Here is a 16222-nt window from a genome sequence, read left to right on the forward strand (position 1 = left end):
TTTTGTAATCCCCATGGTTTGGTAGTTATTTATTACTTGGCATTTGACAAAGTATATTGCAATGTTTAGGATGATTTTTTAAGTTCTTGTTGTTGGAGTTCTTGTTTGCTGGTGGGCTTTTAAAAAATACACAGAATCTGAAATGAAGGCATGCTCAGGTCAAGATATTATATTTGACAATGCCATTCTGAAAGACAATAAGAATTTAAGCACGCCGCCTGTTGAAGAAGAAGAGTCGACCCCTTTTGCTGAAACAAAACCAGAAGAGGTAACAGAGTAAGTAAAGGTCAATGACTGTACTCTAGAGCCTGCAACAAAGGAAAAAAAAGAGAACTGGGAGCTTCTGGACGAAGAACAAATAACCCCACCAGAAAAGAACAGCGTCAAGACAATGCTCCTGTGACCAAACTAGAAGAGAACGCCTGTAAAGGTGAAAAAAGGTCATCCAATTCTTCAGTAAGCAGTCCAGCAGGAAGTCAGAATGAAGGTTCAGAAAATAAGCACTCTTCCTATAAAGGTCAAAAGAGACAAACGACAAACCAAAGCGATACTAACTTTGACAATGCCATTCTGATTCATAAACGCATAGACAGTAGAAATGTAACGACATCACCTGTTAAAGAAACCACTAAGGACGAAGAAAACGAAAGTGACGCAAAACCTTCATCAGCAAAAATTGCAAATAAACTTTTTCTTCAACCATCTAATGCATCGATGGCCTTGATCAGTGAGCATACCAAGACTCCAGTTAAAAAAGCTTTACATGAGGGGGAAGAAGAATCTATTTCCCATTTGTATGTCCATAAAAAACAAAGAGAGATAAAACTCTACAAAAAAAAATTTCAAACGAGACGACGGCCAGTAGAGAGGAAAGACTAAAACAACGTGGATATTTCGCTTGTATCCAAACATGGCGTCCTCAGCACAAGATAAAAAAAACTAATCTAAAAACAAATAAAACCACCACCAATAATAATAAATACAATTGTCGCTACTTATCCACGTAGGGAAAAGAAGCTATTCGAGTTACTTCAATGAGAACATCAAAGCAACTCAAAGCAACATCAAAGCAATGTTCTCATTGAAGTAACTCGAATAGCTTCTTCTCCCTACGTGGATAAGTAGCGACAATTGTATTCTATTTCTGTTAACTTCTATTTCTGGTAACTTCTATTTCTGTTAAAGTTTTTTGTTAAATTTAGAATAAAGGACGATGAGTAGACAGCTAAACCATAAACATAGCACTTTATTCAGAATTTAATATTCTATCTAAATCTAGCAGTCATTATCTCTAGAGAAAAAATTCTTGAGATTTAGATACTTCTGGATTTTCTTATTCTGGAATTTAAAAAACCTACTTGTGGGATAGCTTATGGCTTACTAAAAATATATTGTCTTGGCAAGTTTTTTTTTTTAAGATTGATTTTGAGAAAAGATTGTTGAACAAATCGGAGAATAATTACATCTGAACCAACGAATGTGGGTACACAGTAGCCGTTAGCCATCTGATTTTCATTCTGAAGTTGTGGGCTTAACTTTACTATTGAACATCTATTTTTGGGCTGTGGTGCTAGAAAAGCACAGTTTTGTTCAAAGATATCGGCATTGGTACGTTGAGATTGAAAACTTATTTTCAAACATTCCTATCCTTAAAAAAAGCTATCGTTTAAATCTGAGAAAGGTTCTGGATTACATGTATAAAGGAATATTCTCAAACGTGACTGCAGAATGCTTGTTCAGGACTCTCGATAACACAAAAATGGATAAAGCAAACTCTTTGGCAACAATTTCAGTAGTCAAACAGTTCGTGGTAACAAACTGTAGTAAGGAACGACCCGGCTCAATAGTAACCAAAACTCTAAAAAATGAGATTTTGATATCAATAGCTACATCAAAAGAATCGCATTTTAATTCTAATTTTAAATATATAAGTTTCATCAAGTTTAGTCTTACCCATCAAAAGTTACGAGCCTGAGAAAATTTGCATTATTTAAGAAAATAGGAGGAAACACCCCCTAAAAGTCGTAGAACCTTAACAAAAATGACACCATCAGATTCAGCGTATCAGAGAACCCTGCTGTAGAAGTTTCAAGCTCCTATCTATAAAAATGTGGAATTTTGTATTTTTTGCCAGAAGAAATGGAATATGAAATGGGTTGTCCCCTCCGCAATCCCTCGCTCTTTACGCTAAAGTTTGACTCTTTGCCACAATTCTACTTTTTAAAACAATTAAAAACTTTAGCGCAAAGAGCGAGGGATTGCGGAGGGGACAACATATTTCATATACGGAGTAATTTCTGTTCGTTTTAAGTTTTAATGTCGCTCCTTACTTTCAGCTAAAAAAATTAGTTATTTTTTATTTAATATCTATTAGTATCTACCAGTAGAAAAGCACATTGAGAAATAAATAGTTCATCTTGATTGTAGATTCATCTTCTCCTGTCATGAATAGCGAGATGATGAAATCGTTGTAATGTATCAACGCTTCAAAGACTTATTAAGAAGCAGTGATGATTGTCTCCAGAGCCTCAGTTTTATGCTACACCTAATACTATCTTATATATAAAAATAAGTTTTCTGTGTGTGTGTGTGTGTGTGTGTGTGTGTGTGTGTGTGTCGAGTGACGTCATGTTTGTGTGTCGATTGACGTCATGTTTGTCGACTGACTTCATTATAAGGATTGAGCTGTATGCGTCATGAAGTTGTTTGTCGACTGACGTCATGTTTGTCAACTGATGAAATTACATACCGGGACGCAAATGACGACCGGGACACAGGGAATATAAATGACGACCGGGAACCTCAAAGAGAAATTACAGACTGGGACACCCGGACACAAATCATGACCGGGACACAGGGAATATAAATAACGACCGGGACATAGGGACACAACTATAACGGGGACGCCGGGGGCACAGGCGGGATATATAAATGACGACCGGGACACTCAAAGAGAAATTACAAACTGGGATACCGGGACACAAATGACGACCGGGACACAGGGAATATAAATGACGACCGGGACACAGGGACACATCATTAAAATAATGAGGTATCGATCTGAATACGGATTGTTTTTCCCATGGACAATTATATGTTGCATGTTCAAGAGTCATTAAACCTGACAATCTATTTATATGCACAGACAATGGGACAGCAAAGAATGTTGTATATTCACATGTTTTACGTAGTTAAAAACATATATATATATATATATATATATATATATATATATATCTATCTCTATTCACAGGTGGGACACAGGGACACAACTACAATGGCGCGTAACTAAAATGGCACGTAACGACTTACGCGCGCGGAGGGGCTTGGAGGGGGGGGGGCGAAGCGCCCCACCAACTAGGTGTTGGGGTGGCGCGAAGTGCCAACCCAACAGCTAGTTTACTATACTTGTAATGGCGCGCGGGGGGGCTTGGAGGGGGGGGGGCGAAGCACCCCACCAACTAGCTGTTGGGGTGGCGCGAAGCGCCACCCCAACAGCTAGTTTTCTATACTTTTCTAGTTTTTCTTGTTACAAGTCACTCTTAAAGAAATTCACAACCATTTTATTTTTGGTAAACCAAAAAAAAGACAAGAATCATTTTTGTGATTTTTATAGCTTTATTTTTTGGGTTAATGAACCAAATATCTGATGATTTTCTCTGATAAACATATCAGTCGATTAACTATTATATTCTCTGCTTATATTAGCATCATTCCAATTATAAGTTCCTGTCCATTTGTCGAAGAATGCTCAATAGTTTTGAACTGATAAAAATATGGCTGTCCTATGTTTGATTAAATAAAAAAAAAACTAATTTTTTTAGCTGAAAGTAAGGAGCGGCATTAAAACTTAAAACGAACAGAAATTACTCCGTATATGAAATGGGTTGTCTCCTCCGCAGTCCCACGCTCTTTACGCTAAAGCTTTTAATTGTTTTAAAAAGTAGAATTGTGGCAAAGAGTCAAACTTCAGCGTAAAGAGCGAGGGATTGCGGAGGGGACAACCCATTTCATATACGGAGTAATTTCTGTTCGTTTTAAGTTTTAATACCGCTCCTTACTTTCAGCTAAAAAAATTAGTTTTTTTTTTATTTAATTTCTGAACGTTTTTGAATTAATGCATGTTTGGTTTTGGCTCTCTGCACATAAATTATTAAAATGAAACTTGTATATTAATTCTTTTTTTGGCTAAATGGCTTTCTCTTAGTTTTGATCAGACGATTTTGAGAAATAAGGGGTGGAGAAGGAGGCCTAGTTGCCCTCCAATTTTTCGGTTACTTAAAAAGGCAACTAGAACTTTTAATTTTTAATGAACGTTTAAGTAAAAAATACACGTAAATAACTAAAAATAACTAAAATAACGTTACTAAAAATAACGTTTTTAGTAAAAAATACACGTAACCTAAGAATTAACTTACGTAACAAACTTTCATAACCTTATTTTTTTTATTATGTATACAAGGGGGTTGGTACTCTCGTTAATACCTCGCTCTTTGCACTAAATCGTAAGTTTTGTCCCAATTCTTTAAGAATGACCCCTGAATCAGAAAGGCCGTAGAATAAATAGTTGAAATTACTAAAAATACTTTAGCATAAAGAGCAAGGTATTTATCTCCTCCTAAATACCTCGCTCTTTATGCTAAAGTATTTTTAGAACCCCTCATATGCGTAATTATCTCTGTTCGTTTTAAGTTTCAATGCTACTTCTTCCTTTCATTTGAAAAAACGTTTTCATGTTTATTTTTCATTGTTTTCTTATAGTAATGCTAGAGAACCCTGCGCCCTTTTCATTGAATTTTTCTTCCCCCATAACAGATTCCTCCAAGGAAAGATCCTCCAACATAGCCCCCTCTCCTCAGCCCCACCCCCAAAAAAAATAAAATCCCCCTGAAAACGTCTGTACACTTCCCAATAACCATTACTATATGTAAACACTGGTCAAAGTTTGTAACTTGCAGCCCCTCCCGCAGGGATTGTGGGGGAGTAAGTCATCCCCAAAGACATAGTTATTATGGTTTTCGACTATGCCGAACAAAATGGCTATCTCAAAATTTTGATCCGTTGACTTTGGGAAAAAATGAGCGTGGGAGGGGGCCTAGATGCCCTCCAATTTTTTTGGTCACTTAAAAAGGGCACTAGAACTTTTCATTTCCGTTAGAATGAGCCCTCTTGCGACATTATTGAAAAATTGAGAGCTAGGACTAATTAGACTAAAACCAAGACAGACAGTTTCTGTGAGATATAAAGCTGGCTTTACCCCCCCACCTAATGATGATATTTTATCATCCTAGGGCAAAACTAAAGTTGATAGACATACATTAAAAGAAATTCAAATCGGCTTCTTCTTTGGCAAAAAGCATTTGGACTCATCCTTTGGGGTCCTTGTGGCTTTGAAGTTGGCTGATGCTCCTCTATGGTATTGATTTTTATACTTCCAAAAGGGAAACAAAACTACTTTGGCTATTTTCAATGGGATAAACTGAGGGCTATCAGTTCTCTGGACTATTTAAAGGCGACTAGAAATATTTTCAGCTTTTTTTTTTATCTCACTCCAAACTCAAAACCTCAGCTTAGCCCCTCCTTGCACGTGCCAAGTCTCTAAGTCAAGTTCATTTTTTGAAATGTATCTTCCTGTTGCACATTATTGGTACATATAGGATTTTTGAATTGGATATCAAATATTGGTTTTGGATAAGAACCATGAAATCTTGAACTTTCGTGTGCTTCCTGTAATACTTTTTCGCACCCGAATTCCCCAGACTCCTGAATTTAAAAGTTCGGCAGAATACAAACACTGTTAGAATTTGGGAAAGAAAGGATTAATGGGAACCAGTTGGCGTGACTATTGTATAGATTTTCATTGAATTTATCTGAATTAATCCGTATAAGTTAGCATTTGAAATGGGAATAGATACAGCAAGATTTTCGGGAGACATTGATGGAGATCTTCTTTGTTCTATTTGCACATTTGTTTTGGAAGACCCTGTTCAGGTTTGTAGGTTATTCGACCATCTAACAGGCTACTTATGTAGCAAAGGCTGTTTTAATTTTTTTTTAATATGGCAAACGAACTAATAGAACTTGAAGTTTTAGTCTGATTTTCCTTACTTTTGACTTGAATTTTGCTGGGTTGTTGGCCAGTTGTAAAGGAAACATAATAATTTGAAATAGCCTAGGTGTATGGTATTAGAATCTCTTTAGATTTTGATTTTGAATTAGCCACCACACAAGGAGACATGTTAAGAAAACAATTCCTACTTCATAATATACAGAATAATCCTAGTTAGTCTAATATATTTTGGGTAAAATTCTAGTTAATTGACTTCTTGCTATCTTGGAAAGGGTTTAGGTTAGGAAAATGAAACTTTCAGGGAGGGGTCTACAAGCTAAAGTATGTCCTGGGAAGGTATTTTAAAGTACCCACCTCCACTCCTTCTCCCTCTAGAGGGCCCTTAAATTTGTCTACATGACAGGTCTATACCTATTTCAATTTTGACAAAACAACATTTTACCTTAATTTTCAGTTACTAGTTGCTTTTTTTATGCCTTTAGTTCTGAAAATGCAATTCATGTTATTTGAGAAGAATTTTGAGCCATAGGCTATCAATGTTTTTTTTTTTTCAACATTTAGGAAAGGTAATTGCATATCTTTAAAACCTAATAAAATTGAATTGAGTAAAGTCATGAAGCTGAAAACAATTTTGTTGTACTTCAATTAAGTGGAAGATCCATTTTGTAAGGTTCCACTTTTATAACACACATATTTTTAAAGGTCATCAAAGGTCAGGGCCCTCTAGAGGGAGGAGTGGAGGTAATTGCTTCAAAATACCTTCCTGGGACATACTTTAGTCTGTAGATTCATCCCTGAAAGTTTCATTTTCCTAATATAAACCCTTTCTGAGATAGCAAGAATTCAACTAACTAGAATTTTACCATATTTTGCAGCAGGACCTTTATCTTTACTTTTTTCCTTGATTTTTATGACAAATTAATGAGTTGTTTAGAACATATATAAACAAAATATATACCTCCAATCCCCTTATGTGGTAATATATAAATACCCTGAATTACATTCTGAATTATAACCTTTATTTGCATACCCCACCCCTAAGTATATCCAAATCTGGGAATACACTTACACTTTGTAGGGGTAAAGCTCATTTGTCATGCAAATGAAGGTTATATTTGGATTCAGAATTAAATTTTGGGCTTGTATTTGCACATGAGGGGGTAGGGTATAGCCTATACTCTGTTAAAATGTAGGTTCAAACAAATTCATGAATCTCTTAGAAAAACTAGATAAACAAGGAAAGAAGTGAAGATAAAGGTTCTCCTGCTGCAAATATATTAGTTAAGATTATAATGCATATTATGAAGTAAGAATTATCTTCTTAACATGTATCTCTATAGAGTGATACTGGTTGTACAATACTGTTTACCCTTTAAGGGTATCAAACATAGCCCTAGTAACAAGACCTCCTATGCTATTTTTTTATAGACTATCAGGCTACTAAACCAGTTACTCATTACCTGCTAAAAGGTAGGAAATATTTCAATAAATGACCTAAAAATAAAGGTAGCATTCCAATTCATACTTCATTTATATTCTTTCCAATTGTTTTGGTATTAATTCAATTTTAAGCCCCCTATGGACACTAAAAGATGATACCCTTTTTTCTTATTTCAGATATGGCTTATATAGCCTACCTCTTTTGGCATCACTTTTGTTTAGACTAGTTTCCCTGTAACTAAATTTAGGTTAAAATTTTAGATAGACTACTTAAATCCTACTAGCTACTTCATTTTGTGAATCTCTTAGGCTTGCTCTCTGCTGTCTGAACCTTGTCCTTCAAAGGGTTCTATCAGTATAACTAGAGGTTGGTGTATTCAGCTGTGGTATATTATGAGTGTCTCTCCTTTGTACACTGAATTAACCTAATTAAGATAAACATTTCAAAGAATTTTGGAATTATTGTACATTTTCCTGGTTTGATTATAAAACTTTGGGTTCATTATTTATTTCAGTCATTAATTTCTTATTGTACTTCTTTGTGGGTGTCAACCTTTTCTTTGTCTCTGGTGTTGCTCTCTGAGATACATGGCAAAGCAAGGAGCCTTATCCTTGAAACAAATACTTCTGCAAATAAGCTGTTGCTTGATTAGAAGTCTTTTTGTATTCTCATGTGTGTATTTTGTTTTCTTCAACACCATTTTGGCACTCCTTTGGCCCTCAGAATTAGTCCATCTTTGTCTGATCATTTTAATTGTCATATTTGTAAATATGACAACATTCAACTTCCATTAGTAACTTAAATCTTTCTAAATCTACTTAGCTAATTTAAGCTACTAGATCTTCTACTTAAATGAAGCATGAAACAAGTGTTTTTAGTTTTAAAACTTTGCTCAATCCCACTATATTATGCTTCAAAGATCTTCAAAATATATTTCCTAAATTTAGGAAAATCCTTTGACATGGCCTAAAATTCCACTCCAGTTCTAGTATCAAAAATTATAGAGAGGTATATGGACTATCATCAAGTCCTTTCATCTCTTTGACTACTTCATCAAAAGCTAGCTGCTGGAAGCACTCAATTATATACAATAATAAACTATTATTGATGATGGGAAGTATGGGTACCTGAGCTACCTGTCCCCAGCAGTTTAAGGCCACTAGGCTGGCCAGTACAAAAATGGCTCTTCTTACTCTCCTGCTCTCTTCTGCCCAATCAAAATCTAAACATAAATCATATCCTTTTAAATTGATATCTTCATGCTTTAATATACACTATAACAATATTACTCTTCTTTAATATATTAATATATGCCTTAAATATCTTGCAATCAATATCTCAGGAGAGGTTAGCATTCAGGATAGCTTTATAAATATTTAGAATCCTAGCCAAGGAGCAGAAACACTTTAGAGAAATAGTCTCCTCACTCTGAGCCTGACAATCAAATAATACATGCTGAATTGTTTCATCTGTTGAGAAGCAGATTTGGCATAAAGGGGAATGATGTAGTTTCCAATTAAATAGCAAGCTGTTTAGAAATAAGGCACCTGATCTCATTGGTAATATAGCACAGTATTCAATCTAGTATGAAATGGGGATAAAATTAATTTACTGTGATTAACATTGGATCTTTGCCTGATAATTTACTGCTAGAGAATAAGCCATATCACTATATTTGATGCCTTTATGACTTGGAACATGTTGGAAATACATCTAATTGCCTTTAGTCATAAGATAAAGAAGCTGTCTTCTAATATTATTTAAATCCTTGTCATTGCCAATTCTATTAATATTTTAAAGCAATAGTAATAATGATTTGGAGTCAGAGAGACAGTGTATATTTTCAAATTCTATATTATAATTTATAATATTTATCCAAGGCCAGGCAAATGGCACATAATTCAGTAGACAAAATAGAAGATCCTAACGGGAAAGTAAATGTTCAAGTTCAGGGATGGGATACATTCTCCTGCTCCAGCTCTCTCCCTCTGGACAAATCCATCTGTATTTATTTTTCTCCAATTAGGGTATGCCTTTGAGATCTGTTCAGCCAAAATAGTCCAGATCTCATAGTTAGGCATCAGGTTTTATCAATTGATATAAGTTCTACTTGACAACTTGGTGGACTCATTTCCCATTGAGGGGACTCAGTAAAGGGATATGCATAGTGTATCTATAGTGTATGCATAGTGTATCTTGCATAGTGTAGGCTGGCGTAGAAATATTAGGAGAAGCTGCCACTCCTTCAGATCAAGATTTAGGATTAGTTCTAGGATTGTGGAGGGCTGGACTTGCTATAACAACATTAAATAATAATTTATTTATAAACCACAAAATATATTAAACTGTGGAGTAAACACACACAAAAAAAGAAAAAACAAGATAAAAATAACAACATAAATAACATACAACATGAATAAATTACCTCAATTCAAAAAATGGCCAAAGAGGGTCAAAAACACCAATCATTTGCTAAGTTTTAAGAGATATATCTTCAGATAAATGTTTCAGTCGCAAGGGCGCATACATGATGTCAAATTTAGAAACAACTGCATGATTCTGATGCCACCAAGGCAGACACAGCAAATAATTGCAATACTTAAAATATTCTGAGCGTAATTTCTTTGTATCCTTTTTGCAAAGGAGGAAAGCAAAACCAGAAAGATAAAAAACAGCAGGGGCACAAAAACTAGAATAAAGACAGCATAGTCCTTTTTGGTTATACCAGCCATGATTTGGTGAAATTTTTCCGTAACCAACCCGCATACTTTTCAGCACGCTGGACATAATAGCAGAGCAAGTAGACAAAATTGACATGGAAAAAGAGAGACCCAACCATTTACTACCTGCTGACCATGGTATAGTTGAAGAACCCAAGCAAAGAAGTGATGCTGGTAGAGGACTCCCAAAACACAAAAACTCACATTTGGAGGCATTAACTGAAAGGCCTACTATGGATAGTGTGGCTGAAAGCTGGTCAAAGTTGGTAATTAGACTATGTTTTGTCCGGCTAAGAAGCAGAACATCATCAGCATATGTAATGTGACTAATGCCTAAATTATCATTGTAAAAAATTGACAATTGAAGCTGTTGGAGACACAAAGCTAAAACCCATTTAAATATATTCGGGGATAACACGGCTCCTTGCATAACACCCTTTTTAACAGGAATATACTCCCCTACAGTACGATTCCACTTCACCTCAACTGAAGAATTAGCATACCCATACTTAAGCACAGAAACAATAGAAAGGCTGCTGCTAGGCTGCTAGAGAAAACAAAGCATTTGAATGAATTACATTGTCAAAAGTACTAGATATGTCAACAGTCAAACAATACAGGGGACTTTTTTGATAACAGTTTGTTTCATTAGCCAACCCACAATATGGTGAGCTTGAACGCAGCCCATACCTTTTCTAAAACCAGGATGAAAGGGCGTAATATTGCACTTGAAGTTATGGCCAGTAGCAGTACTTATTCAAATAGCTTACTAACAGGACACAGTGATAGGACGGTAATTAGAGCAAACACTGGGGTCCTTACCCCTCTTGACTATGGGAGATATACAACCGGACAAAAAGCTATCTGGCACAATGGACTGTGCCAAACACATCTGAAACAATAACTGCAAATGCTTCAGCAGTTCAGGACAATCATAAGCAAAAAAGTTGAAACAAAGACCATCACTATTGAGAGACTCAGACTTATTCAATTGGTTAAGAGCTCGGAGTATAACACCAGATTCCACCAATAACACTTGAGATTGGTTGATATGAATTGGGAGGATTGAGTTGACAAGCTTTGTAAAATGATTTTGGAGATTAATATTAAATGAGAGCAAAATATTTTTATAATGAGAAATGAAGTCACATAGCCAAAGAGACAAATTAATTGGAGGTGAATGCTTTACACTGTTTATAACACGATCCCAGGATTTCTTGTCACAAGGACCATAGGGACACAAAGCTAAACAGAGTTTGAGTATTCATTTATCAGCATTGTTGAGAGCTGATCAGAGAACTTTGCATTTTGGACTAAAACTGAATTGTTCTATAGTACAATTTTCACATTTTGGCAAGGCTTGGCAAGGGTATTCCTTGGAATTCACATGAGGGCCAGAACATCTGGAACACTTGGGATGTGCTGGTGAGCAGGGACAAGTTCCAATCAGGTGATCAGTACTTTGACAGAAAAGTATTGACGTGGAATGGATTGACAGGGCTTAGCGCGAAAAATTTCGTTCCCAACTCGGATTTCCGAATCCAGTACCGCGTTCAGAGCGGCTTTGTTGATAAACTCAAGGCGAAAAGTGCGAGAATTGCCGATTTGATTAGCACTAATAAGTCCCTCTACTGTTGCCTCTAAATCAGCTCTTGAATAGTTATGGGGTATTTCACGGACAACTGCTAAAGGCTTTTCATCAATTACTTTGATTTCAATATTTGGAATGGAGCTAGTAACAGTTGCAGCCAGCGTATTGACTGAGTGCTTATCACATACCATCACAACCCAGCTTCTGCTGTGTGGCTTAGATTTCAGAGTCACAATCCTGTTGTGACCATGCAACATTTCGAGCATCTTCATGCAAAGGATAGGGTCACTGAGCTCCAGTGGTGGGTTTCTTACAATGACAGCGTAGGATGGTTTTTTCGTATTTTGAGTAGGGGTTACAAGCTTAGACTGTCCCTCAGTAACCTTGGACGCAATATCACGCAGCTGTTCAAGACAAGAGTTCACCTAGGCACTGATGGTACTGAAGGCATCATCAGGGACATTGGCACTTCACTGGGACATTTGATAATAAAGTCCAGAAGCTTCATGTTCTAGGAATTGCACTTTACAAGCAAAGAAATAATGTCCAAAGCACAGTTCAATGCAGCATTGGCTCCTACGCGCTTTGATGGGACTTCATTTGGAAAAAGCTTTAAAAAAAAAGCAATATACGGGTCTCACAAAGAGAAGAAAACTTGAAGAAATTGGCCATGTACTCTTTTATTGTATTGGGCAAAATTCCGTTAGCAAGATTTTTCTGTACAAAGCACAGGATAGGATTGAAGAAAAGTTCATCTTTGCACCAATTACCAGTTCCCATTTTCTCTAGATTGAAGGTTCACTTGCGAGAAAAGTAAAGGAAGCGTTGGAGACTGTCTACCTTGTCCCTGCAATTTAAGGGACAAGCCTGGTGGGTACCACGGTTCTTGCGAACAGCTCTCCCCCACCCTTCTGCTTAATTCTCTCCTTTCCCCTTTATTGTAACGCAATTGTCTATAATATCGGAAATTATAATTAATTTCGCAACTGCTTAATCCTGACCTATATCATACATAGGTCATGAAAATATCAGTAAGAGAATTCACAGTTCCCATGGGAATTTTCACTCAAGTCTGAAAATAATCCGCTTATTTTTTATTCTTTGGGCACTGAATTAATTACTATGAAAATATTGGCTATGGGTCAGGTAGTGATGATAATCCTTTACCAAATATTAGTAATAGGTTCAATCCAAAAAGATGTCCTCAAACCTTGAACCCTGAATCAATTGAAACATTGGTTGCAATGTTTGATTGAAAGAGTTCAATTGAATCAATTGAACTCTGAAACATTAGGTTGCTCCCTAGCCAACTGTGGGAGAGATGTCTTTATAGAAGGTATTGGTGCCTGATCTTGTTTTTTTGGGGGGGGACCTGTAGCTAGGGCTTTGGAGGAAGGGCTAAATTCACTTCCTTAGCCTCATTAGATCTTAGACCTGATAGGACTTTGGAGAGCTTGGCCAGCTCCTTTACAGCTATAGGGAAAGGAACATTTTCTTGCTGGGGAATCCTTAAAACTTTAGCCTATTGAACATGTTTTGGACATGAATTGTGATCTGTTGATTGATGACTAACATCACAATTTGTACATTTAGGACCTTCAGTACATAAACTTTCTGTAAACTAGAAATGATTACTGAGGCAATTGGGGCACCCCAATTCAGGGCAAGAACAGTACTTAGATGAGTGACCAAGCTTAAAACATTTTGAGCATTGGAGAGGCTTTTCTTGGTATGTTATATGAGCTATTAGCTGACCAAAAAGGAAAATTGGGTCAAATTGGGAACTGACAGGTAAGATAAAGAGGACACTCTTACTGCTTATTAGTTCATTAAAATCTGGCTTGCCCATGCAATAAACTTCAAGAACCTCCAGTATTTCCCTCTTGTTGTTCATAGAACAATCTTTCAAGTCTTCAGTTAAGAGTTCTAATGGTATGTTATACAATACTATTTTCTTTGAATATTTCTGTGGTTTCCACCATTCTTATGTTACAGAGATATTACCAATTTTGTATAGGTTAAGAACTTTACAGGCTTCATTTCTGTCAAAGAACATAACTGTTAATGAACCATCTCTGTTTACATTCACAATGAAGATACATCTAAAAGTTTTGAAAAGATTCATTTGAATGTTAGATACATTTTTGATACAAAATGTTTTGTCTTTTGCTGTTGGAGTAAAAAGAATAATGGGTTTGTCCTTTATCTTCATAGGTGGGACTAAGTTTGAGATTCCAATTATTTCAGGAGGACTTTTAGAAGGCTTTTTACGTTTCTGTTTTCTGCCCATTGTCTGAAAATCATCATTTGGCTGGGTATCAGTTTTGGAGATTTGGGACTCTGAGACAGTAATCTTGATATCATTCTGGCTATCATCATTGGATATTGGAGATACAAAATAGGAATATCAGATTCTGAAAGCCAATTAGATGATTGACCTCCTTCCCTTAGGGGGCTTGAAGAACTTGGGAACATTGAGTTAAGAAAAGAAAATTGCGGAATCTCCTTCCACAGAATAAACTTAGAGGAAAAACCAAAAGTATGCCTCTAAAAAAAGGAATATTAAGAGCTTCAGCTCCCTTCACTCAGAAAATAAATGAAATCAATAATTTAGCAATTTAGCACGTTCTTATCAAATTACAATAGGTATAGACATGGGTAGAACATTTTGAGAATGTATAAAACCAAGCTAAAGATGCAAAAAAAGATGTAAAGGAAAATGAAAAGTTCATAATTCCTTTGATCTGAAGGAAGATGTGTTTTGCAAGGAAGATTTAGAAACAGTACTATAACGATTAAAGAATAATAAGGCCCTAGGTACTGGTAATGTGGTAAATGAGTTTCTTATAGTGACTGCAAGGACAAAAGAGTTTCTGAAACTCATTACCTTACCTTAAGTTACCTTAAATTGCAGCTTGGAGCAATCTAAAGATTTTTCTTGGTATAAATATGATTTTTGAAAAAGAAGAAGTACTGTACCTAGTAATTTTAAGAAAACACTAATTAAACAACTGTAAGAAAGGTGATTCAATTGAAGATGGTGTAATTATAAGGCATTAGCCTGGTCGCTGTGGGTGGCAAATTACTTAGTAGTGTGATGCTTTTTAGACTGAGACAGTGTAGACAAATTTTAAAGAAAAGAACAGTGCAGTTTTGGAAATTGTAGAGGATTGTTTGATTCCTTTGATACAGTTCATACAGAGCTTTAGTGAATATCTTATCCTTGTATGGTATACCAGATATATACATTAAAGTGATTAGTGATGAGTATGAGAATAGTTCTGTTGTAGTTAAGGTAGGGAATGAGGTCAGTTGCTGATTCTGTGTTGAGTCAGGAGTTAAGCAGGGTTGTGTTCTATGCCACTTTATATAGATCACTTTTGTGGACTTTTTTTTAAGAAGCACAGGAAAAGCATTGGGAGAACAGAATTAAATAGGGAGGAAAACTTTGTGGACTTAGATTATGCTTATGATTTAAGAATTCTAGATGAAAGGGTGAACAAAATTCAATGAACTTTGAGAGGTTTCCCTCTATGCTCCTCTTATCTTCTGAAGTATTTATATTTCAGTCTTCACTAAATCATTTTTGTTGACTGAATCAAATGCCTGTTCATAAAAAAAAGAAATGATTTAAATTGGGAGGGTGCAAATTAACCTTTTGATCCCCTATGATCTTCAGAAAAATATCCAAAATGAGGAAAATATTTAGCATTGTCTGATCCCTAAGTTAAATATTCTTCATAAAAATTTACAGTTTACTAGCCAAAAATTAAGCACACAAGGATCCACTCTTAGAGGTAAGAGTTTGTCAACTACAAGAGATAAAAAAATTGCAAGATTTTTACCCTAACCTTTTGCTTGATCGTGGGAAGGATTCTATGGATAATCACTGCTTTCTTGGCAAGTATTGAAACTTATTATAAAAATGAGCAATCAGTGGAAGTGAAACTCATATCCTCCTACATATGAAATGGATCACACTGATCCCCTTGCTGCTACATTCTATCAAAACTTGTTAGTTAATTTATCTGTTTTATTTTTTTTTACTTTATTGGTCATAAAAACAAATCGGAGTTTCACCAGACTAATATACCTCAATGCGTTTCAGTGCGTACTTGTATATATTTTTAGTTTTGATACTGGGAGATTCCATTAACTTTACTTCAATTCTTAATGTTTCTTCATATGCCTCTGTATAATTGATGTATTTATATTCAAGGCTCCAATATGTGAACATGTGTTTTGTAATACTTGCATTACTGAGTGGTTAACATCAAGCCAGACTTGTCCTATAGACAGAACCAATTTAACTATTGATGGTCTGAAGCCTGCTCCAAGGATCTTGAGGAATTTTCTGTCTAGGTATTTATTTAATTCTATATATTGCAGATATATACAAA

The 16222-nt window shown here is 35.6% G+C and overlaps 1 long non-coding RNA gene across 1 annotated transcript; it reads left to right on the forward strand.

Annotated features, from left to right (window-relative positions):
• The first annotated feature begins 5801 nt into the window (after positions 1–5801).
• LOC136031591 (uncharacterized) lies at positions 5802–16089 on the forward strand. Its single transcript, XR_010618537.1, has 2 exons — positions 5802–5991; positions 16042–16089. It is a non-coding gene; the product is annotated as an uncharacterized LOC136031591 (long non-coding RNA).
• The last annotated feature ends 133 nt before the right edge of the window (positions 16090–16222 follow it).

Source organism: Artemia franciscana, chromosome 9 (genome assembly GCF_032884065.1).
Source record: "Artemia franciscana chromosome 9, ASM3288406v1, whole genome shotgun sequence".
NCBI classification, from domain to species: domain Eukaryota; kingdom Metazoa; phylum Arthropoda; class Branchiopoda; order Anostraca; family Artemiidae; genus Artemia; species Artemia franciscana.